The sequence below is a fragment of the Salmo salar genome, chromosome ssa22, assembly GCF_905237065.1.
Source record: "Salmo salar chromosome ssa22, Ssal_v3.1, whole genome shotgun sequence".
Taxonomy (NCBI): domain Eukaryota; kingdom Metazoa; phylum Chordata; class Actinopteri; order Salmoniformes; family Salmonidae; genus Salmo; species Salmo salar.
Window position 1 is genome coordinate 5,532,406 of NC_059463.1, and position 25,251 is coordinate 5,557,656.

General features: G+C 41.6%; 1 protein-coding gene across 14 annotated transcripts in view; it reads left to right on the forward strand.

Moving 5' to 3' along the window:
• The window catches only part of r3hdm2 (R3H domain containing 2), a 117,417-nt gene that overhangs the window by 22,531 nt on the left and 69,635 nt on the right, over positions 1-25,251 (forward strand). Inside the window, exon 1 of one of the 14 annotated variants that reach the window (XM_014165954.2) lies at positions 20,168-20,781. The exons of the other annotated variants lie outside the window; for them this stretch is intronic. The gene's annotated coding sequence lies outside the window, so the exon portion shown is untranslated. Of the gene's footprint in view, positions 1-20,167; positions 20,782-25,251 lie in introns of those variants that run through there. 14 annotated transcript variants of the gene reach the window in all.

Consider the following 25,251-nt stretch of genomic DNA (forward strand, 5'->3'; position numbering starts at 1 on the left):
TCTATACCAGGCGGTGTCAGAGGAAGGCCCTAAAAATGGTCACACCCCAGCCACCCTAGTCATAGACTATTCTCTCTGCTACTGCACAGCAATAGGTACCGGAGTGCCAAGTCTTGGTCCAAAAGGCATCAAAATAGCTTCTACCCCCAAGCCATAAGACTACTGAACATCTAATCAAATGTCTACCCAGACAATATTTTAATTGACCCTCCCCTCTGGAACACTGCTGCTACTCTATTATCTATGCATAGTCGCTTTAATAACTCTACCTACATGTACATATTACCTCGACACCGGTGCCCCTGCACATTGACTCTGGTACCCCCTGTATATAGCCCCGCTATTGTTATTAAATGCTGCTCTTTAATCATTTGTTATTCTTACCTTACTTTTATTATTTTCTTAACTGCATTGTTGGTTAAGGGCTTGTCAGTAAGCATTTCACTAAGGTTGTACCTGTTGTATTCGGCGCATGTGACAAATGCAATTTGATTTAAATGAGAAGAAACTAATGCACAACTGCAATGAATTTAGCACATTTTAGACAGTTAAAGTGGATCTGACAGCGTTTTAACTATACAGATATTTAACAATCATGTAAGTAAAACACATCATATTCCCAGTTTATGCTACGAAACCAACATTTTATAAGTGGTTTTAAAAATAGGTTCTAATTGACTCAATTCCATGACGTACAGTAAGACATTGTTGGCAGAATGGGTAGATGCAGATCAATGCATGAGTAATATAGTTCACCAATAAATTTCTTGGTAGTCCAAAAAATAATGCTATCAAGGTGTAAATCGCAGCTGGCCTGGTGTATTGTTTGCTTCCTCCACCCATTCGGGATGCACTGTTTTAGTTTCAGTTTTCAGACAGGTGAAGAAGCCGGATGTGGAGGTCCGGGGCTGGCGTGGTTACACGTGGTCTGTGTTTGTGATGCCGGTTGGATGTACTGCCAGATTCTCTAAAACAATGTTGAATGCAGCTTATGGTAGAGAAATGAACATGCAACAGCTCTGGAGGACATTTATTCATGCCAATTGCAAGCTCCCTCAAAACTTGAGACATCTGTGGCATTGTTGTGTGATAACTGCACATTTTTAAAGTGGCCTTTTATTGTTCCCAGCACAAGGTGCACCTATGTAGTGGCCAGGCTGTTTAATCAGCTCCTTGATATGCCACAGTTGTCAGGTGGATGGATTATCTTTGCAAAGGAAAATGCTCACTAACAGGGATGTAAACAAATTTGTGCACACAATTTGAGGGAAATAAGCTTTTTGGGCATATGGAATATTTCTGGTATTCTTTTTATTTATTTCAGCTCATGAAACATGGGACTAACACTTTACATGTTGTCTTTCTTTTTGTTCAGTATAATTGTGTAATTATAGATAGCTTGTGGATTTATACTAAGGAACAAAGTGGAGACAGCATTGTAGTCAACATTGTTCCATGTGCTGCATTGACCATGCAGATTGAACGCAAGTGTCTCATGGTTGAGCAACAACAAATGCGCTCCTTGAGTGAAGGGGCGGGGCTATCTCTGTGTGGAAATCGGCATGGAGAGCGAGTGAGAGCGGAGAGAAATTACTTCAGTAGCAAGTAAACAATAAAAATGGATGTTAAACTCTGCCGTCATTGTAAATAAGAATTTGTTCTTAACTGACAAGCCCAGTTAAATAAAAGGTCAAATAAAAAAAATATCACATTTAACAAACCAGACATTCAATTACTGTTATAGAAGGTAAATAAAAAATCCAAACTGTTCCATGTATCAATACCGGTATATAGTAAAATACGGTATATTGCCCAGCCCAATGTTATGCTGCATGTGGAACATTGCACAAACATGGACAGCTTGAGTGTCGATACATTTATCAACACAAGATTGTTGGGCGTTTTGTGGTCCAAAGACAAAAAATGATGCTGTAAATTGGCTATCATATTGATTTACAGTATGTCTACACTTACCTAGAAAATCTAAATAAGTTGTGTGTGGAGTACAACCACAGAACAAGGAGAATAAATATCTTTGATAGAACTTCAGCTGTCCCAGAACTAGTATGGCATTCTATTTTTATGGTCTATTAGGATTTGGCTGTCTAACCACACTGACATACGCAGCTGTCTGGGTGAGGTTCTGTCTTCAAGACTCCAGTGGGTGATGAAGTCCCTTCCTGCTATTTAATGCAGAGGTCTCCAACCTTCTCTAGCTCTACTCCAGGTCCTTAGTGCACTACTTTCTCTTGTACACTGTTTTCTACCTATATACCTGGGTAAAATAAAGATCAATAAACAACTCTGGAGGGGGGTTGTACAATTGAATTCACACCCCCAAAATGGTTTTATTTTCCCTGGTTTTAGATTTTTTTTTTATTACAATTGTTCATAAATATTTTTTTGGGGGGGATGTTCTGATTCCATGTCAATGCCAACTCACATCAGACTACCAATTTTTTTTGTTAGGTCTGGAAGAAAACTAACAAAGTTGACGTCGAAAGTTTACATACACCCTAGCCAAATACATTTAAACTCAGTTTTTCACAATTCCTGACATTTAATCCTAGTAAAAATGCCCTGTCTTAGGTCAGTTAGGATCAACACTTCATTTTAAGAATGTGAAATGACAGAATAACAGCAGAGAGAGTGATTTATTTCAGCTTTTATTTCTTTCATCACATTCCCAGTGGGTCAGAAGTTTACACTCAATTAGTATTTGGTAGCGTTTCCCTTAAATTGTTTAACATGGGTCAAACGTTTCGAGTAGCCTGTCACTAGCTTCTCACAATAAGTTGGGTGAATTTTGGCCCATTCCTCCTGACAGAGCTGGTGTAACTGAGTCAGGTTTGTAGGCCTCCTTGCTCGCACACGCTTTTTCAGTTCTGCCCACAATGTCTATAGGATTGAGGTCAGGGCTTTGTGATGGCCTCTCCAATACCTTGACTTTGTTGTCCTTAAGCCATTTTGTCACAACTTTGAAAGTATGCTTGGGGTCATTGTCCATTTGGAAGACCCATTTGCGACCAAGCTTTAACTTCCTGACTGATGTCTTGAGATGTTGCTTCAATATATCCACATCATTTTCCTACCTCATGATGCCATCCATCTATTTTGTGAAGTGCACCAGTCCCTCCTGCAGCAAAGCACCCCCACAACATGATGCTGCCACACGCGTGCTTCACGGTTGGGATGGTGTTCTTCGGCTTGCAAGCCTCCCCCTTTTTCCTCCAAACATAACAATGGTCATTATGGCCAAACAGTTCTATTTTTGTTTCATTAGACCAGAGGACATTTCTCCAAAAAGTATGATCTTTGTCCCCATTGGAAGTTGCAAACCGTAGTCTGGTTTTTTTATGGTGGTTTTGGAGCAGTGGCTTTTTCCTTGCTGAGCGGCCAATCAGTTTGTGTCGATATAGGACTCGTTTTACCGTGGGTACCTGTTTCTACCAGCATCTTCACAAGGTCCTTTGCTGTTGTTCTGGGATTGATTTGCACATTTCGCACCCAAGTACGTTCATCTCTGAGACAGAAGGCATCTCCTTCCTGAGCGGTATGATGGCTGCGTGGTCCCATGGTGTTTATACTTGCTTACTATTGTTTGTACAGATGAACGTGGTACCTTCAGGCGTTTGGAAATGCTCCCAAGGATGAACCAGACGTGGAGGTCTACAATTTATTTTCTGAGGTCTTGGCTGATTTCTTTTGATTTTCTCTTGATGTCAAGCAAAGATGCACTGAGTTTGAAGGAAGTCCTTGAAATACATCCACAGGTACACCTCCAATTGACTCAAATTATGTCAATTAGCTTATCAGAAGCTTCTAAAGCCATGAGATCATTTTCTGGAATTTTCCAAGCTGTTTAAAGGCACAGTCAACTTGGTGTATGTAAACTTCTGACCCACTGGAATTCTGATACAGTGAAATAATCCGTCTGTAAACAGTTGTTGGAAAAATTACTTGTCATGCACAAAGTAGATGTCCTAGCCGACTTGCCAAAACTATAGTTTGTTAACGACAAATTTGTGGAGAGGCTGAAAAACGAGATGACTACAACCTAAGTGTATGTAAACTTCCGACTTCAACTGTATGTAGATTTTTTTATTTTTATTTTTTTACTGTAATTCCTTTTTAATTGTGCATCTGGCCCTTTTAATTGCGCATCTAGCGAGGTGACGTATGTGTCTAGCGAATGTTCTGTACTGCTGCTGCTAATTTTATGGCAAAGTTAGCAAATAAGCGGCTAACAAACAAATAGGTACTCCTATATGCTTAGGGGGCGGCAGGTTAGAGAGCTGGGCCAGTAAGCGAAAGGCTGCTGGATCGAAACCCACACCTGACAAGATAAAGATCTGCAGTTCTGCCTCTGAGCAAGGCCATTAACCCACTGTTCCCCGGGCGCCGACGATGTGGATGTCGATTAAGGCAGCCCCCGCACCTCTCTGATTCAGAGTGTTAAATGCGGAAGACATTTTAGTTGAAGACATTCAGTTGTACAACTGACTAGGTATCCCCCTTTCCCTTAATTTTGTTATTAATGTAACTACTTGTTCTACAATCGTTGGGCTACATGTTTAGATTTTAAATATTTTGTAAGGCTGCATGATGCGACTCTAATCATGATTTGAAAAAAGTAGCTTGAAAGGCATGAGCTCTGCATTGTTTTATTTTGCGCAGGCTGTACACACTCCAATGGTCTCATTCACAATTTGACAAACACTTGATAATGCCTTGAATTTCATGGCGGCGTCCCCTTTCGCTGTAATGCACACTAAATAAATGTATGACTTTTGCGGCCAGTGAGCGTTGTGCCCTTGGCCTGGAGTGCTGTGCTGTCCCTTTCTCCCTGAGTGCTCTGCGCTCCGAAGTGCCTCTTACTCACATTGCTCTAAATCATGTGATCCGGTCTTTCTCACAGGCTACAAGTAAAGACAGACACATCGGGGATGCAACTGCGCACGTCCTTATCCAATTCCATAATACAAAAGTCAACCTATTCTGTGCGAGAAATAAATATACCGAACAATCTGGGACTGTTGTGGTATGAAATAGATCCCAAGTTAATACAACCACAAGCATAATATTTTTTTTTGCAATGTGGCTGATGCAACAGATCAAAACGTTTAGCTTAAAATGTTGATCAACTATTAGGCTATTTCTTAACATAAATGCAGCAATGCACCAATGGGAGTAGGCTATAAGCGTGAATGTTCCATTAGCAGGAAAACACCATTATCAAAAGTGACCGCAAATGCGATTTATGTATGTAATGCTTTTATTATAAAGTTGCATTCTTATGGTCACAATTATCTTCCCCAAACATGAAACTCACGCGCTGTTTATGTATGCCAGCAGGGTTGGGGAGTAACGGATTACATGTAAGGGATTACAAAAAAACGTAACTAATTCGTTACGCTACCAGCAAAAATACAGATACTTTTGAAGAACTAGATGATTACTTTTTAAATTCAGAAAGGAAGTTTGGGAGAATCTGACACTTCTCTGTTTTCTCAATGACATTCAAATCGGCATTGAAAAAAGGCGCATGTTTTTAAAATTTGTTCAACGTGTGCAGGTCTGACCAAAAGTCAGAGACCACTATGATGACACACCAAATGTGTTTGATAGATCGTGGAAAAGAGCAGGAATAGGCTTTTGTAGGCTACAGTCCAAGCTTTGTCTTCCAATGGTGCGACTGCTGTCGGCATCCAAAGATTATCCAACTTGAATAAACTCTTGGAGGTAAGGATGACAGCAGGGGTGTAGTCTACGGCGATATGGATATCACTTATTGATATCTACATAGTGCAATGATGTGACTCACACTGCTTGAGTCTCATTTAACTATTTGCGCCTTACAGATTTTGGTTGTTGTGGATGGCTGTTCACAAATCTAAATGTGTATTTGAACCCATTAATGGTTGAATTCAAGAAGTTTAAGCTGTCTATCAATTAGGGCTGGGCGATTAAATCAATATCAATAATTATCGAGGTAATTACTTCTCCTCAATAACGATATAAAAACGTTTAGATTCATTTTCAATAATGTCGATAGAATAATTAGGTACAGCAGTCCATTTCACCTCTGACGCAGCAGGAACGTGCGGAGAAGTGACAATATGCACGTGGAGAGGTATACGCCCACTAAAAACCACTCAGCACCTCGAGTGATGGAGTAGCCACTATTAACCATGAGAAATGAGTGATGTAGGCGAAAACAGGGGCAGTGATAGCCATGGAGATGGAACAGCTTCCAACAAAGAAATGATTGATAAGGGTTCAACTGTTTCAGTATTTTGGAAGTGGTTTGGCTTTTTGAAGTCCCGACAAAGAGCAGAGCGATGTTCGGTGCAAATTGTGCCCTAGACAGGTGGTTACGAAGTCTGGTAATACGACAAACCTTTTTTCAACATCTGAAGCAAAATCACTCTTTGGAACATGCAGGAAGTTTGAGTTTGCTCCACGGTATTGATGAACGCCCCTCAAGCACCAGCCAATCTAGGGATGTTTGCCCGAAGCTGTCAACACTGACAGCGTTTATGCCCTACAAGCAAACATCGAAAAGACCAAGACGTCACAAATGCTATTATGCATTGCATTGCTAAGGACATGCTACCAATTAGCACAGTCGAAAAGGAAGGTTTCAAGAGACTTATCAATTTAATTGACCCCAGATCCGTGCTCCCTGGCCGCAAACATGGAACAATTTCCCTTAAAGTATACTTTTGTGTAGCTCACATAATAAAAAAATGTAACCTTTATTTAACTAGGCAAGTCATTCTTATTTTCAATGACGGCCTAGGAACGGTGGGTTAACTGCCTTGTTCAGGGGCAGAATGACAGATTTTTACCTTGTCAGCTCAGGGATTCAATCTTGCAACCTTACGGTTATCTAGTCCAACGCTCTAACCACCTGCTTTACATTGCACTCCACGAGGTTACGCGAATGCAGTAAGAAGCTAAGTTGCTAGCTAGCATAAAATTATCTTTATAAAAAACAATCAATCAATCATAATCACTAGTTAACTAAACATGGTTGATGAATTACTAGTTTATCTAGCCTGTCCTGCGTTGCATATAATCGCTTAGGTACACGTTGCTCCAACCATAAACATCAATGCCTTTCTTAAAATCAATCCCACAAGTATATATTTTTAAACCTGCATATTTGGTTAATATTGCCTGCTAACATGAATTTCTTTTAACTAAGGAAAATGTGTCACTTCTCTTGCAAACAGTCAGGCTATATGCAGCAGTTTGGACCGCCTGGCTCGTTGCGAACTGTGAAGACACTTTCTTCCTAACAAAGACAACCGACTTCGCCAAACGGGGATGATTTAACCTCTATGGGCTAGGTGGGACGCTAGCGTGCCACCCGTGGTGCACTCCATCAACAGCAGGTGCATTTCAAGAGCGGCAAATTTGAATCCAAATAAATGTCAAAATTCAAATTTTTCAAAAATGCAACTATTTTACACCATTTGAAAGATAAACATCTCCTTAATCTAACCACGTTTTACGATTTCAAAAAGGTTTTACGGCGAAAGCATAAATTTAGAGTATGTTAGGACAGTACATTTACAAGAGTTGTGTGTAATGTTTTGTCAAGTCAAAGACAGGGTCACCAAAACCATAAAACCAGCTAAAATGATGCACTAACCTTTTACAATCTACATCAGATGACACTCCTAGGACATTATGTTAGACAATGCATGCATTTTTAGTTCTATCAAGTTCATATTTATATCCAAAAACAGCGTTTTACTATGGCATTGATGTTGAGGAAATCGTTTCCCTCCAATAACCGGCAGTCAAGTCAGCGTCACAAATTAAATAATTAAAATTAGAAAACATTGGTAAAATATTATATTGTCATTTAAAGAATTATAGATTTACATCTCTTGAACGCAATCAACTTGCCAGATTTAAAAATAACCTTACTGGGAAATCACACTTTGCAATAATCTGAGCACTGCGCCCAGAAAAATACGCGTTGCGATACAGACTAGACGTCATGTTGGGGAGATCTAAAATCGAAAATACTATGTAAATAATCCATTACCTTTGATTCTCTTCATCAGATGTCACTTCCAGGTATCACAGGTCCATAACGAATGTAGTTTTGTTCAAAAAAGCTCATCATTTATGTCCAAAAATCTCCGTCTTGTTAGCACATGATCTAAGCCAGCCAGACTTCTCGTCATGAACGAGGGGAAAAAATATATTTCCGTTCGTTCAAACATGTCAAACGTTGTATAGCATAAATCATTAGGGCCTTTTTTAACCAGAACATGAATAATATTCAAGGTGGACGAATGCATACTCTTTTATAACGTATTGGAACGAGGGTACCCAACATGAACTCGCGCGCCAGGTGTCTAATGGGACATCATCGTTCCATGGCTCTTGTTCGGTCAGATCTCCCTCCAGAAGACTCAAAACACTTTGTAAAGGCTGGTGACATCTAGTGGAAGCAATAGGAAGTGCCAAAATATTCCTAAGCCCCTGTGTTTTTCAATGGGATAGGTTTAAAGTCAATACAACACATCAGGTATCCACTTCCTGTCAGAAAATGTCTCAGGGTTTTGCCTGCCAAATGAGTTCTGTTATACTCACAGACACCATTCAAACAGTTTTAGAAACTTTAGGGTGTTTTCTATCCATATATAATAAGTATATGCATATTCTAGTTACTGGGTAGGATTAGTAACCAGATTAAATCGGGTACATTTTTTTTATCCAGACGTGCAAATGCTGCCCCCTAGCCCTAACAGGTTAACAAAAGCGCATATGCGAAAAAAGCACAATCGTTGCACGACTGTACCTAACCATAAACATCAATGCCTTTCTTCAAATCAATACACAGAAGTATATACACTGCTCAAAAAATAAAGGGAACACTAAAATAATACATCCTAGATCTGAATGAATGAAATAATCTTATTAAATACTTTTTTCTTTACATAGTTGAATGTACTGACAACAAAATCACACAAAAATAATCAATGGAATTCCAATTTATCAACCCATGGAGGTCTGGATTTGGAATCACAATCAAAATATGTGGAATACCACACTACAGGCTGATCCAACTTTAATGTAATGTCCTTAAAAAAAGTCAAAATTAGGCTCAGTAGTGTGTGTGTGTGGCCTCCATGTGCCTGTATGACCTCCCTACAACGCCTGGGCATGCTCCTGATGAGGTGGCGGATGGTCTCCTGAGGGATCTCCTGCCAGACCTGGACTAAAGCATCCGTCAACTCCTGGACAGTCTGTGGTGCAACGTGGCGTTGGTGGATGGAGCGAGACATGATGTCCCAGATGTGCTCAATTGGATTCAGGTCTGGGGAACGGGCGGGCCAGTCCATAGCATCAATGCCTTCCTCTTGCAGGAACTGCTGACACACTCCAGCCACATGAGGTCTAGCATTGTCTTGCATTAGGAGGAACCCAGGGCCAACCGCACCAGCATATGGTCTCACAAGGGGTCTGAGGATCTCATCTCGGTACCTAATGGCAGTCAGGCTACCTCTGGCGAGCACATGGAGGGCTGTGCGGCCCCCCAAAGAAATGCCACCCCACACCATGACTCAGCCACCGCCAAACCGGTCATGCTGGAGGATGTTGCAGGCAGCAGAACGTTCTCCACGGCTTCTCCAGACTGTCACGTCTGTCACATGTGCTCAGTGTGAACCTGCTTTCATCTGTGAAGAGCACAGGGTGCCAGTGGCGAATTTGCCAATCTTGGTGTTCTCTGGCAAATGCCAAACGTCCTGCACGGTGTTGGGCTGTAAGCACAACCCCCACCTGTGGACGTCGGGCCCTCATACCACCCTCATAGAGTCTGTTTCTGACCGTTTGAGCAGACACATGCACATTTGTGGCCTGCTGGAGGTCATTTTGCAGGGCTCTGGCAGTGCTCCTCCGCTCCTCCTTGCACAAAGGCGGAGGTAGCGGTCCTGCTGCTGGGTTGTTGCCCTCCTACGGCCTCCTCCACGTCTCCTGATGTACTGGCCTGTCTCCTGGTAGCACCTCCATGCTCTGGACACTATGCTGACAGACACAGCAAACCTTCATGCCACAGCTCGCATTGATGTGCCATCCTGGATGAGCTGCACTACCTGAGCCACTTGTGTGGGATGTAGTCTCCATCTCATGCTACCACTAGATTGAAAGCACCGCCAGCATTCAAAAGTGACCAAAACATCAGTCAGGAAGCATAGGAACTGAGAAGTGGTCTGTGGTTACCACCTGCAGAACCACTCCTTTATTGGGGGTGTCTTGCTAATTGCCTATAATTTCCACCTGTTGTCTATTCCATTTGCACAACAGCATGTGAAATTTATTGTCAATCAGTGTTGCTTCCTAAGTGGACAGTTTGATTTCACAGAAGTGTGATTGACTTGGAGTTACATTGTCTTGTTTAAGTGTTCCCTTTATTTCTTTGAGCAGTATATTTTTAAACCTGCATATTTAGCTAAAATAAATCCATGTTACCAGGCAATATTAACCAGGTGAAATTGTCATTTTGTGTTCATTGCACGCAGTCAGGGTATATGCAACAGTTTGGGCCGCCTGGCTCGTTGCGAACTAATTTGCCAGAATTTTTACGTAATTATGACATAACATTAAAGGTTGTGCAATGTAACAGGAATAACGTTTTGTTTTCGAGATGATAGTTTCCGGATTCGACCATATTAATGACCTAAGGCTCGTATTTCTGTGTGTTATTATGTTATAATTAAGTCTATGATTTGATAGAGCAGTCTGACTGAGCGGTGGTAGGCAGCAGCAGGCTCGTAAGCATTCATTCAAACAGCACTTTCGTGCGTTTTGCCAGCAGCCCTTCGCAATGCATTGCGCTGTTTATGACTTCAAGCCTGTCAACTTCCAAGATTAGGCTGGTGTAACCGATATGAAATGGCTAGCTAGTTGGCCGGGTGCGCGCTAATAGCGTTTCAAACGTCACTCGCTCTGAGACTTGGAGTAGTTGTTTCCCTTGCTCTGCATGGGTAACGCTGCTTCGAGGGTGGCTGTTGTCAATGTGTTCCTGGTTCGAGCCCAGGTAGGAGCGAGGAGAGGGACGGAAGCTATACTGTTACACTGGCAATACTAAAGTGCCTATAAGAACATCCAATAGTCAAAGGTATATGAAATACAAATCGTATAGAGAGAAATAGTCCTATAATAACTACAACCTAAAACATCTTATCTGGGAATATTGAAGCAGCTTGGTGAGAAGGCAACAACTGTTGGCACAATTATTAGAAAATCGAAGAAGTTCAAGATGACGGTCAATCACCCTCGGTCTGGAGCTCCATGCAAGATCTCACCTCGTGGGGCATCAATGATCATGAGGAAGGTGAGTGATCAGCCCAGAACTACACGGCAGGACCTGGTCAATGACCTGAAGAAAGCTGGGACCACAGTCTCAAAGAAAACCATTAGTAACACACTTAGCCGTCATGGATTAAAATCCTGCAGCGCACGCAATGTCCCCCTGCTCAAGCCAGCGCATGTCCAGGCCCGTCTGAAGTTTGCCAATGACCATCTGGATGATCCAGAGGAGGAATGGGAGAAGGTCATGTGGTCTGATGAGACAAAAATAGAGCTTTTTGGTCTAAACACCACTCGCCGTGTTTGGAGGAAGAAGAAGGATGGGTACAACCCCAAGAACACCATCCCAACCGTGTAGCATGGAGGTGGAAACATCATTCTTTGGGGATGCTTTTCTGCAAAGGGGCCAGGACGACTGCACTGTATTGAGGGGAGGATGGATGGGGCCATGTATCGCGAGATCTTGGCCAACAACCTCCTTCCCTCAGTAAGAGCATTGAAGATGGGTAATGGCTGGGTCTTCCAGCATGATAACGACCCAAAACACACAGCCAGGGCAACTGAGTGGCTCCGTAAGAAGCATCTCAAGGTCCTGGAGTGGCCTAGCCAGTCTCCAGACCTGAACCCAATAGAAAATCTTTGGAGGGAGCTGAAAGTCCGTATTGCCCAGCGACAGCCCCGAAACCTGAAGGATCTGGAGAAGGTCTGTATGGAGGAGTGGGCCAAAATCCCTGCTGCAGTGTGTGCAAACCTGGTCAAGAACTACAGGAAACGTATGATCTCTGTAATTGCAAACAAAGGTTTCTGTACCAAATATTAAGTTCTGCTTTTCTGATGTATCAAATACTTATGTCATAGAAATGTTTGCAAATGTATTAAATAAAAACATAAATACCTTATTTATATATAAGTATTCAGACCCTTTGCTATGAGACTTGAAATTGAGCTCAGCTGCATCATGATTCCATTGATCATTCTTGAGCTGTTTCTACAACTTGATTGGAGTCCAGCTGTGGTAAATTCAATTGATTGGACATGATTTGGAAAGGCACACACCTGTCTATATAAGGTCCCACAGTTGATAGTGCATGTCAGGGAAAAAAATCAAGCCATGGTTGTAGGAATTGTCCATAGAGCTTCGAGACAGGATTGTGTAGAGGCACAGATTTGGGGAAGGTTACCAAAACATTTCACCAGCATTGAAGGTCCAAGTACATGGTGGCCATCATTCTTAAATGGAAGAAGTTTGGGGTGACCGTATTAGCTCCAGACCGGCGGTTGAGAGTCATGAAGGCAGTCAAATTCCATGTGATGGTTTAGTCACGGTAATTAGGCTTCTCCAAGCTCTGATGCTGCTGATGATCATTAGTAGCCTACCAAACTTGCTAACTGCCTCGTACTCAGCACTCGATTGATCCTCTAAATAACTCTGACATCATTGCAAATGTTATCGAAAATCTAATCAAACACTTCAAGAGAGCTCATGTTGCGCGAACATTTCTATAGGCTATGCAAATACGTGAGAAAACAGAGTTATGGCCTCTATTATAAAACAGGAGGATCCCATCAGCTTTCGATAGACTAGGCATACTATATTTATTTATTTTATTAGGCTTTGCTGTGGCTCAGTTGGTAGAGCATGGTGTGTGCAACGCCAGGGTTGTGGGTTCGATTCCCACGGGGGGCCAGTACAAAATGAATGAAATGAAATGTATGCAATCACTACTGTAAGTCGCTCTGGATAAGAGCGTCTGCTAAATGACAAAAAAAAAGTATTACATTTAAAAATATATCTCACCTTTCCTAGTATTAAGCACATCGCTTATCTTTACAACAGGAGTATAGCCTACCTGGCTAGAATGGAAATGAAACACAGGATAAGCGTCATTCATTCGCTATTTAAGTGCATTTTCCCCGCGGCCCCTGTTTCGAGACAGGTGCATGATAATGGTCCATTCTAAAATCAACACAAATTTCACACATACAGTACCAGTCAAAAGTTTGGACACCTACTAATTCCGGGGGTTTTCTTTATTTATACATTGTAGAATAATAGTGAAGACATCAAAACTATGAAGTAACACATATGGAATCATGTAGTAAACAAACAAAAAAAAGTGTTAACCTGTTAGGGCTAGGGGGCAGTATTGACACAGCCGGATAAAAAAACGTACCCGATTTAATCTGGTTACCACTCCTACCCAGTAACTAGAATATGCATATAATTATTGGCTTTGGATAGAAAACACCCTAAAGTTTCTAAAACTGTTTGAATGGTGTCTGTGAGTATAACAAAACTCAAATGGCAGGTCAAAACCTGAGAAGATTCTGTACAGGAAGTACCCTGTCTGACCATTTCTTGGCCTCCTTTGCCATCTCTATCCATTACAAAGGATCTCTGCTGTTACGTGACACTTCCTACGGCTCACATGGGCTCTCAGAAGGCGGCAAAAAGCTGAATCGTGGCTTTGCAGGCTCTGGTTGAAACAAAGTAGCGCGTTTGGGTAGTGGCTGGTTACAGTACTGTGAGACTCAGGCACGTGCCCGCGTCGACCGAATGCTTTGTTTTCTTTTCTCTCTTTACCTAAACGGAGATTCCCGGTCGGAATATTATCGCTTTTTTACGAGAAAAATGGCATAAAAATTGATTTTAAACAGCGGTTGACATGCTTCGAAGTACGGTAATGGAATATTTAGAATTTTTTTGTCACGAATTGCGCCATGCTCGTAACCCTGATTTACCATTTCGGATAGTGTCTGGAACGCACGAACAAAACGCCGCTATTTGGATATAACGATGGATTATTTTGGACCAAACCAACATTTGTTATTGAAGTAGCAGTCCTGGGAGTGCATTCTGACGAAGACAACAAAGGTAATCAAACTTTTGTAATCGTAAATCTGACTTTGGTCAGGGCTAAACTTGCTGGGTGTCTAAATAGCTAGCCCTGTGATGCCGGGCTATCTACTGAGAATATTGCAAAATGTGCTTTCACCGAAAAGCTATTTTAAAATCGGACATATCGAGTGCATAGAGGAGTTCTGTATCTATAATTCTTAAAATAATTTGTTTTTTGTAAACGTTTATCGTGAGTAATTTAGTAAATTCAACGGTATGCTAGTTCTGAACGTCACATGCTAATGTAAAAAGCTGTTTTTTGATATAAATATGAACTTGATTGAACAAAACATGCATGTATTGTATAACATAATGTCCTACGATTGTCATCTGATGAAGATCATCAAAGGTTAGTGCTGCATTTAGCTGTGGTTTGGGTTCATGTGACATTATATGCTAGCTTGAAAAATGGGTGTGTGATTATTTCTGGCTGGGTACTCTGCTGACATAATCTAATGTTTTGCTTTCGTTGTAAAGCCTTTTTGAAATCGGACAGTGTGGTTAGATTAACGAGAGTCTTGTCTTTAAAATGGTGTAAAATAGTCATATGTTTGAGAAATTGAAGTAATAGCATTTCTAAGGTATTTGAATAACGCGCCACGGGATTCCACTGGCTGTTACGTAGGTGGGACGAAATCGTCCCACTGGCCCTAGAGAAGTTAACAAACTATAGTTTTGGCAAGTCGGTTAGGACATCTACAACAATTGTTTACAGATAATTTCACTTATTCACTGTATCACAATTGCAGTGGGTCAGAAGTTTACATACACTAAGTTGACTGTGCCTTGAAACAGCTTGGAAAATTCCAGAAAATGTTGTCATGGCTTTAGAAACTTCTGATAGGCTAATTGACATCATTTGAGTCAATTGGAGGTGTACCTGTGGATGTATTTCAAGGCCTACCTTCAAACTCAGTGCCTCTGCTTGACATCATGGGAAAATCAAAAAATCAGCCAAGACCGCAGAAAAAAAATTGTCGACCTCTAAAAGTCTGGTTCATCCTTGGGAGCAATTTCCAAATGCCTGAAGGTACCACGTTCATCTGTACAAACAATAGTACGCAAGTATAAACACCATGGGACTACGCAGCCGTCATACCGCTCAGGACAGCAAAGGACCTTGTGAAGATGCTGGATTAAACGGGCACAAAAAGATCTATATCCACAGTAAAACGAGTCCTATATTGACATAACCTGAAAGGCCACTCAGCAAGGAAGAAGCCACTGCTCCAAAACTGCCATAAAGAAGCCAGACTACAGTTTGCAACTGCACATGGGGACAAAGATTGTACTTTTTGGAGAACTGTCCCCTGGTTTGATGAAACAAAAATAGAACTGTTTGGACATAATGACCATCATTATGTTTGGAGGATAAAGGGGGAGGCTTGCAAGCTGAAGAACACCATCCCAACTGTGAAGCACGGGGGTGGCAGCATCATGTTGTGGGGGTGCTTTGCTGCAGGATGGATTGGTGCACTTCACAAAATAGATGGCATCATGAAGGAGAATTATGTGGATTTATTGAAGCAACATCCCAAGACATCATTCAGGAAGTTTATGCTTGGTCGCAAATGGGTCTTCCAAATGGACAATGACCCCAAACATACTTCCAAAGTTGTGGCAAAATGGCTTAACCTCTCTCGGGTATGTGGGACGAAATCGTCCCACCTAGTCAACAGCCAGTGGAATCGAGTGGCGCGAAATACAAAAACCTTAAATGCTATAACTTCAATTTCTCAAACATATGACTATTTTACACCCATTTAAAGACAAGACTCTCGTTAATCTAACCACATTGTCCGATTTCAAAAAGGCTTTACAGGGAAAGCAAAACATTAGATTATGTTAGGAGAGTACCCAGCCAGAAATAATCACACAGCCATTTTTCAAGCTAGCATATATGTCACAAAAACCAAAACCACAGCTAAATGCAGCACTAACCTTTGATCTTTATCAGATGACACTCCTAGGACATTATGTTATACAATGCATGCATGTTTTGTAAATATTTATATCAAAAAACAGCTTTTTACATTAGCATGTGACGTTCAGAACTAGCATACACACCGAAAACTTCCGGTGAATTTACTAAATTACTCTTGATAAACGTTTACAAAATACATAACAATTATTTTAAGAATTATAGGTACAGAACTTCTTTATGCAATATTCTGAGAGATTGCTCGGCCATCAAGGCTAGCTAAACAGACACTCGCCAACATCGAGGCTCAGTAAACTCAGAATTACTAGTAGAAAAATTGGATTACCTTTGCTGTTCTTCATCAGAATGCACTCCCAGGACTTCTACTTCAATCACAAATGTTGTTTTGGTTCAAAATAATTCATTGTTATGTTCAAATATCCTCCGTTTTGTTCCTGCGTTCAGGTCCCTATCCGAAGGGTGACGCGCGGACGCATGTCGTGACAAAATATTCCATTACCGTACTTAGAAGCATGTCAAACACTGTTTAAAATCAATTTTTATGCAATTTTTCTCATAAAATAGCGTTAATATTCTAACTGGGCGACGTTGTTTTCGTTCAAAGGCTGAAAGAAAAACATGGCCACTTCTCGGGTCCGCACATCTCTTGTCTCTGAGCCACCAGCCTGACCACTCACAAACAGCGCTCCTGTACCTTGCCCAGAGACAGCAGAGATCTCATTCCACTTTCTGGCGCCTTCAGAGAGCCTATGGGAGCCTTACAAATTGTCACGTTACAGCAGAGATCCTGTATTTTCGACAGATGCCACAGAAGCACAAGAAATGGTCAGATAGGGCACTTCCTGTATGGAATCTTCTCAGGTTTTGGCCTGCCATATGAGTTCTGTTATACTCAGACACCATTCAAACAGTTTTAGAAACTTTAGGGTGTTTTCTATCCAAATCTACCAATTATATGCATATTCTCGTTTCTGGAAAAGAGTAGTAACCAGTTTAAATCGGGTACGTTTTTTATTCGGCAGTGAAAATACTGCCCCCTACCCTAGAGAGGTTAAGGACAACAAAGTCAAGGTATTGGAGAGGCCATGACAAAGCCCGGACCTCAATCCTATAGAAATTTGACCTGAAAAAGTGTGTGCAAGCAAGGAGGCCTACAAACCTGACTCAGTTACACCAGCTCTGTCAGGAGGAATGTGCCAAAATTCACCCAACTTATTGTGGGAGGCATGTGGAAGGCTTTTATTAGAGTGTATTGTCGTGGAAATTCTGCACAGGGACACTCAAAGTCAATCTTAAATGAATCATTGTTTATTAACAGCAAGCCGGAAAGGTCACAGTTAAACTTAAATGCATAAAGTACCGGTCTTTAGTGTGCTCCCCCGGGGCAGTCCTGTTCTCTTAAATAGTGCTTACACATACAAGTTATATTTGCATTATTTATCTTATTCATCATTCTTAATTCATCATTAACGTTTGGTTCATGCATGTGACAGAGCAATACCTCACGAGGCTTCTCCTCTCCAAGCTGAGACCTTGAAACTGAGATATCCCTTTCCGTTCTCAAAACAAAGTTCTGGGCTTATTACCAAATTGCACATACTGATAGTGAGGATTCCTCCCAGGCACGTTCAGTCAGTCACTTGCATGTACACAGAAATTGGTTATTAGAAAAGCACAAACACAACATTTTCCATCGCATTATTTTCATATCGGTTTTACCGTTTAGAAATGGAAGCACTTTTGTATGTATATATTTTTTGGACAAATCCACTTACTGTGTCAAAGTAGTCAAGAGTTTAGTATTTGGTCGCATATTCCTAGCACGCAATGACTACATCAAGCTTGTGACTCTACAAACTTGTTGGATGCCTTTGTAGTTACCTTTGGTTGTTTCAGATTGTTTTGCCCAATAGGAACAGAATAATGAATGTGTTGTCATTTTGGAGTCACTTTTTTATTGTAAATAAGAATAGGATGTTTTTCAACACTTCTACATCCATGTGGATGCTACCATGATTATGGAGTGTCATGGAACAAATGCCCCCCCCCAAAAAACCTAACCTCTCACCTTTGCCAATAACCAGGGGTATGATCTTTGTTCCTCTAACTTTCTCACCGAATCACAACCAAAACAAACTGTAAATGCATCCCAAAAATGTGTAAAGTCACACGCTTGATGTCAGGGGTCGCGTTAATGCAGGATTCAGCATTTTTCACGCAGAAAAGGAAAGAGAAAATATCTTGCTTCTTTTTGTAAATGCAGATCTAAAATGCTTCTTATTTGTAAACTCTGCTCGGGTTCAGTAAGGGTTTTGCTCCAGATCATGTATGTAAAAGGCCTAATTTCATGCGTCAGTTGCACTATCTTTGCTCACATCATTGGATCACCAGACTGCGCTCTGAATGATGTGTGGGCTACTTTTCTCTGGTACTTTCCTCCATTGTAGTTTTTCTCCGGTAGCAAGTTAAATTGGAAAACGGTTAATGTAGCTGGCTACATTCTTTCATTGATACAAACATTAGAAATATGTTTTTGCAAAAAATGACCTTGCTTTTTCGTTAGCTAGTTTACTTGTGTGACGGCTAGCCATATAGGCGGAGTTGCAAAGAAAAAGCCGTATCTCAGACTGGCCAATAAATATAAAAGACTAAGATGGGCAAAAGAACAGACACTGGACAGAGGAACTTTGCCTAGAAGGCCAGCATCACGGAGTCGCCTCTTCACTGTTGACGTTGAGACTGGTGTTTTGCGGGGACTATTTAATGAAGCTGCCAGTTGAGGACTTGTGAGGTGTCTGTTTCTCAAACTAGACACTAATGTACTTGTCCTCTTGCTCAGTTGTGCATCAGGGCCTCCCGCTCTTTCTATTCTGGTTCGAGCCAGTTTGTGCTGTTCTGTGAAGGGAGTAGTACACAGCATTGTGCGAGATCTTCAGTTTCTTGGCACTTTCTCGCATGGAATAGCCTTCATTTCTCAGAACAAGAATAGACCGACGAGTTTCAGAAGAAAGGTCTTTGTTTCTGGCCATTTTGAGCCTGTAATCGAACCCACAAATGCTGATGCTCAAGTAGTCTGAAGAAGGCCAGATTTATTGCTTCTTTAATCAGAACAACTGTTTTCAGCTGTGCTAACTGCAGAAGGGTTTTTCAAATGATCAATTAGCCTTTTAAAATGATAAACTTCGATTCGCTAACACAACGTGCCATTGGAACACAGGAGTGATAGTTACTGATAATGGGCCTCTGTACGCCTACTATGTAGTATTTTCCATAAAATAATCTGCCGTTTCCAGCTACAATAGTCATTTACAACATTAACAATGTCTACACTGTATTTCTGATCAATTTGATGTTAATGGACAAAAAAAATACAAGGACATTTCTAAGTGACCCCAAACTTTTGAACGGTAGGTTATATGGTTAAAATGCAGTGCAATTTCGTCAGCTATTTCTGGAGAAGTGCAAATTTCATCTGTAAGATGGTTCCTGCAATCAGTATAATGTTAAGTGGACATTCCTTCACTTTCTCTTCATATTGGATCTTTATCCAGCTCCTATGAACAGTTTGGATGTGCGTAAAACCCTCCGGTTTGTTGCCTTGTCTGTATTATTATGCGCCCACGGGGAGCAAATATGTTGCTTATAACTGTATTTAGACAGCCTATTTAAAGCAAGTTTTGTTTTTATTCGAATTATAATCTCTTTATAGGTCTTATCAATAGCCCGGTGAATTGAATCTTGCTTATTGACTACGTTGGCAAGTCCATGTCCAGACAGCAATTTGCAATTGATATTTTTTTCTTTCTTTCTTCACCACCACCACCACCACCACCACCAGTTTGTTTTTCATCCAAACCCAAGGGCACTGAATGAGACTAGTGTAACAGAGAATCTAGCGTAGTTGGTTGTAATTGAGGACTTGACGGTTAGTGATGGTCACATGGCTTGCTCTTGTGGATCTAGGTTATATGTGGCTTCCTATACAGCAAGGAGGGATGCAATGCAAACCTTGAGTGGGTGAATGGAGGAATGAACTTTTCATTGTCCGTTTTTCGTCATTGAAGTGTGTCTTGCCATCGTGCTGCCAGTGACAGTCCTTCAAACAGCTGGGTTTTCTCACTAGCCCTGGGCTGCCTGTCAGCACAATTATATTGTTACTGTGAGAGGGAGTGCGAGGAAGGGAGCGTTGGTGAAGGAGTAGAGTGAGGCAGAGCAGTGTGCACATGATATAGTGAGAGGAGAGTGCTCGCTCGCTCTCTCGCTCACCGTCTCTGTGCTTGTACACTTCATTCAGAAAAAGGGGCAGTCAAAAGAGGGGTCCTTCCTTCCTCGTTTGCAAAACCCTCGACATAGAATAGCTCCGACATGTACAGCTAGCTAGAACAGACGGAGAGGACAGACAGACCATAAAATAAGCTTTAGGCTAGCGGTAGCTAGATGACCGTGGGGGACGGATGGATTCTCCTCGGATACAGTCAGTGTTTTATTGAGACTGAAGTGATGTCAGCGATCTGCCAGCGTAGCGATATGTTGTAGCCTGTCGTTCCACCCGATCATTCATCCTGCAAAACCTCTGCATGGGAGCTGCAAATCTCTAAACACAGTAAGCAAGCGATGTGTGTTTGCGTGTGCGCCACTTGTGTTTTGTATTATTCACATTTATACATTTACCAGTTACGCGGGATGTGTCAAAGTTAAACTTCAAACTCTTATTCGGTGGATTGCCTTAGCTTATCGCCTCTTATCTGTCTCTGTGTCCTGTCTTTTGTAACGTTGCTAAAGTATGATTTAGCTTACATCTATCTGGAGCTTAGAATAGCTTCTATAAAGTACAGTTTTATAGGGCTGGGAATTGCCAGGCACCTCACAATACGATATTATCACGATACTTAGGTACCGATATGTATTTTTGATTCTGTGACTTCAACGTGATGTAATGTTCCAAACATATTGCTCACCATGTGTCTGCTGCAGGGAGATGAGAACATTAGAAAACAAGTTTTTTTTGATCAGTCAAGGAAATCAAAGTGCTAAAAACAAATTGGCTCCCAATTTTAAAAAGCTATTTTGGAAAATGTTGGTGCAGATACAGCCAACTAGCGCAAAAATATTATTGCGATATTGTCAAAACGATACGATTCTATAATCTAAAATAATATCCCGGTATGTAACTTTGGATTTGTCCCCATAACTACGGTTTTATAATCAATCTATTTAACCTTCTGTAATCTGTTCACCTGCATTGGTTTTTAGATGGTTTGGATGTACTGGTTTTAATTGTGATGTTAATGATGTCACCGACTATCTAACTATGTCTATGGACTGTTCCATTTTATTAGTGGTGCATTTTATTACTGGTGCATGTAAGCTATGCTGCATAATTATGGCTTACATATATATTGTGCTAGTGGGTGGGTTGGCTAGTGTGAGAACACTTTGGTGAAGACAGTGCTGAGGTAATGAGGAATTCCCTGCTACTGTGTCATCCTGTAGGCGGGAGGGAGGGAGGGGGGGCAGGGGTGGAGAGTTGACAGGAAGGGTCTGTCACTTTGGAACCTGTCATAGAGCAGAGCGGATGGAAGGGAGGGATAACCGAGACTGAGCCAGGAGAGATGGAGACAGGGAGTGAAAGAAGGGGGGAGGAAGGGAGTGGGAGCGAGGTCACCCCGTTGGTGGCTTAGTTGGTCTGTCTATGCAGAGGAGAGGAAAGTTGAGGGGGGGGACACAGACAGAATTCGTCATAAGGAGCCTGCTATCCATGGAGATGTGTACTGTACTGTAGCTATATGTGACAGCAAATAGATGATTCTTACAAAACATTGGGTGGGAACATCTGGCTAACCATTAAGACTAACACAGAACATAATGTGCTAGGAACAGAGAGGGGGGTGGAGAGATGGGGAGAAAGAGGGTGCAGGTGACAGAAAAAGAGAGGGTAGGGTGGGTTGGAGATGGAGGGAGACGGCGAGAAAGAAGTGGAGCGCTTGCGAGAGAGGGGGGAGAATCTCAATTGCGTACTCCCCGCATCCTTTCTCCTCGCCTCCTTCTCAAAACCCATTGGATGAGAAAGCCAGAGGTCCCTCCCCTCTGACCTTCTCCTACAATGGGTTTGGAGGAGGCGAGGGGAGAGTATGCAATTGAGATTCTCCCAGAGACTGAGAAAGAGAGAGAGCGCAGCAGCAAAGCCCTCTTGAATAAAAAAATCTGCTGCTATTTATAGCATTGTCTTCTTCTCTCCTCCCTCACACCAATCGCTCTGTCTCTCTCGTTTCTTTGTCTCATTTGCTCTTTCAGGTGGATGAAAACCTGCCGCCTTTACCCCATAATGCTTGGTCTCGCCTCTTTATACTATGTAGCCTTTTTTCTGAGGCTTCTTTGTCAGCAGATGGTGTTTGACTGTCACTTTGTTACGGCCTGTTTCTATCTAATGTGGGGAGTGTTTAGCAAATCTATCTCTTGTGAGACTTGGGAGATATTTTGATGGGTGTGTATCAGATAGTATGGATTAACGTCTATGGGCTAGGTGGGACGCTTGCGTCCCACCTACTCAACAGCCAGTGTAATCCCGTGGCGCGTTATTCAAAAACCTCAAAAATGCAAAAACTTCAATTTTTCAAACATATGACTATTTTACACCATTTTAAAGACAAGACTCTCGTTAATCTAACCACACTGTCCGATTTCAAGAAGGCTTTACAACGAAAGCAAAACATTAGATTATGTCAGCAGAGTACCCAGCCAGAAATAATCACACCCATTTTTCAAGCTAGCATATAATGTCACATAAACCCAAACCACAGCTAAATGCAGCACTAACCTTTGATGATCTTCATCAGATGACAACCCTAGGACATTATGTTATACAATACATGCATGTTTTGTTCAATCAAGTTCATATTTATATCAAAAACCAGCTTTTTACATTAGCATGTGACTAGCATGTGACTAGCATTCCCACCGAACACTGCCGGTGAATTTACTAAATTACTCACGATAAACGTTCACAAAAAGCATAACAATTATTTTAAGAATTATAGATACAGAACTCCTCTATGCACTCGATGTCCGATTTTAAAATAGCTTTTCGGTGAAAGCACATTTTGCAATATTCTCAGTAGATAGCCCGGCATCACAGGGCTAGCTATTTAGACACCCAGCAAGTTTAGCACTCACCAAAGTCAGATTTACTGTAAGAAAAATGTTATTACCTTTGCTGTCTTCGTCAGAATGCGCTCCCAGGACTTCTACTTCAATAACAAATGTTGGTTTGGTTCAAAATAATCCATAGTTATATCCAAACAGCGGCGTTTTGTTCGTGCGTTCAAGACACTATCCGAAAGGGTAAATAAGGGTGACGAGCATGGCGCAATTCGTGACAAAAAATTTCTAAATATTCCATTACCGTACTTCGAAGCATGTCAACCGCTGTTTAAAATCAATTTTTATGCCATTTTTCTCATAAAGCGATAATATTCCGACCGGGAATCTGCGTTTAGGTAAACAGACGAAAGAAAATAAAGCATCGGGTCGACTCGGGCACGCGCCTAAGCCCATAGTACTCTGATCGGCCACTTGCCAAAAGCGATAATGTGTTACAGCCAGAGGCTGCCTCGATATCGTTCAGCTTTTTCCCGGGCTCTGAGAGCCTATGGGAGCCGTAGGAAGTGTCACGTTAGAGCAAAGATCCTCAGTCTTCAATAAAAAGAGCCAAGATGAAACACAACTTGTCAGACAGGCCACTTCCTGCATGGAATCTTCTCAGGTTTTGGCCTGCAATTTGAGTTCTGTTATACTCACAGACACCATTCAAACAGTTTTAGAAACTTTAGGGTGTCTTCTATCCAAAGCCAATAATTATATGCATATTCTAGTTACTGGGCAGGAGTAGTAACCAGATTAAATCGGGTACGTTTTTTTTATCCGGCCGTGTCAATAGCCCTAACAGGTTAAATAAGGTGTTGCCTAGGTTTTAGTTGTCAATATCAGGGGCTTTTAAGCTGCTATTGATTCGCAATATGCACCCGAGAGCTTGACATTAACATTTTTAGCCACTTGTCCTTTGGACAAGTAGCAGGGCACTACGCTGACTTTTAATTTTTTTTTTTTACAAGGAGCACATGTGCACCAAAGTTGAAAAATGTAGGCACACACAGACATTTAGTAGCACAATGAAAAACATTTGCGGTAATAAAGCTAGAATCCTTCATTTTTCTAGGCGCACTGGTGCTCCTAATTAAACATTCCAGGTCTCTCACACAAAAATTTACTCGCATATGCGAGTAAAATGGTCGCACTGTAGAGCCCTGAGTATGCCAGATTTTTATTCTTACTTCTCCGAAAGCTCAAGTCACTTAAATAATTGTCTGTAACACCATGGGCCAAAAGAGTGACTGTATGGTTGTTATCAAGACATGGACAATGTTGAATAGAGGGGAATCCCAGTTTTCCAACGGTGTCAATTTTTCCCATATTAAGAGTTTTACAACCAAAATATATAGGATTATATTATTAACGCGCATCTGTTCATCAACTGCGTGTTAGCCATTTGCGGTTATTCACGAGTGCCGATGGAAAGTTTTATCAGACATAACAATGACATTAATACATGCTATTAGCTAAATAGTTAAGTACCAACATGACCAGCCCAGCCACACAATGTTTTAAATAGGTTATGTATTAGACTATCCTTTCATTTATAAGCTACCTGCTGCAATGCCTGTCTCTCCTCAAGCCCACTGGCACACATGCCGGTAAAGCACTCACCATGACATTTCCAGGATTTTAATGACCGATCGAACCCTGTTTGCCTACCAAAAATGATCTTGAGAAGGCACAACACGTCGTTTTTTTTGTTGTCACGGATGGGCTATTGCAGCCGACGACCACATCGGGTTCCACTCCTATCAGATAAAAACAAGAAAGGTGGCTCCAGTGGGCATGCGGTCACCAACAATGGACAATTGAGGAGCGCAAAAATCGGCGAATCCCGGTTCCTTTTGCATCATTGCAGATGGCCGTCAGGATTTGGCGTAAGCAGCGTAAGTCCATGGTCCCATCCTGCTTGGTGTCAACG